This window comes from Triticum dicoccoides, chromosome 1A (assembly GCF_002162155.2).
Source record: "Triticum dicoccoides isolate Atlit2015 ecotype Zavitan chromosome 1A, WEW_v2.0, whole genome shotgun sequence".
NCBI classification, from domain to species: Eukaryota; Viridiplantae; Streptophyta; class Magnoliopsida; order Poales; family Poaceae; genus Triticum; species Triticum dicoccoides.
In genome coordinates this window covers 593,009,559-593,010,072 of record NC_041380.1, presented here as the reverse complement: position 1 = coordinate 593,010,072, position 514 = coordinate 593,009,559, and positions in this window count along the sequence as shown.

The window sequence follows — 514 nt, the reverse complement described above, 5'->3', positions numbered from 1 at the left end:
TCAAATTATGTATGCAAGAATAAACCTTTAAACAATTACTAACATTCATAACAAAAATCATTTATAACATCACCACAAATAAATCTTAACTTGGTTTACCCACTAAACTAGTTTCAATCATTCTATAAATCAGGCATAATAACTAACAAATATTTATCAGAATACAAATGCACAATAATTATTTAAATGCATGGATTACTGTTTCATATTCATATTCATATTCATTTATTAAAAATAATAATAATAAAATATACTAATGGCGCACCGGCCTCGTGGTGCGCCATTGCTATCTAAAAACAGATTTCTAATGGCGCACCGGCGGTGGGTGCGCCATTGCTATCTAAAAATGATTTCTAAAGGCGCACCGACGGGTGGTGCGCCATTAGTAAGATCCCCCTATAGCTAAGTCGTCCCTCTCCCTCGCCAGATCCCATTCGTCCCTCCCTCCCTCGCCAGACCCACGCCGCCGCCGCCCCGACCCCCGCCGCCCCCGCGCCCCCATCCCCGCCGGACT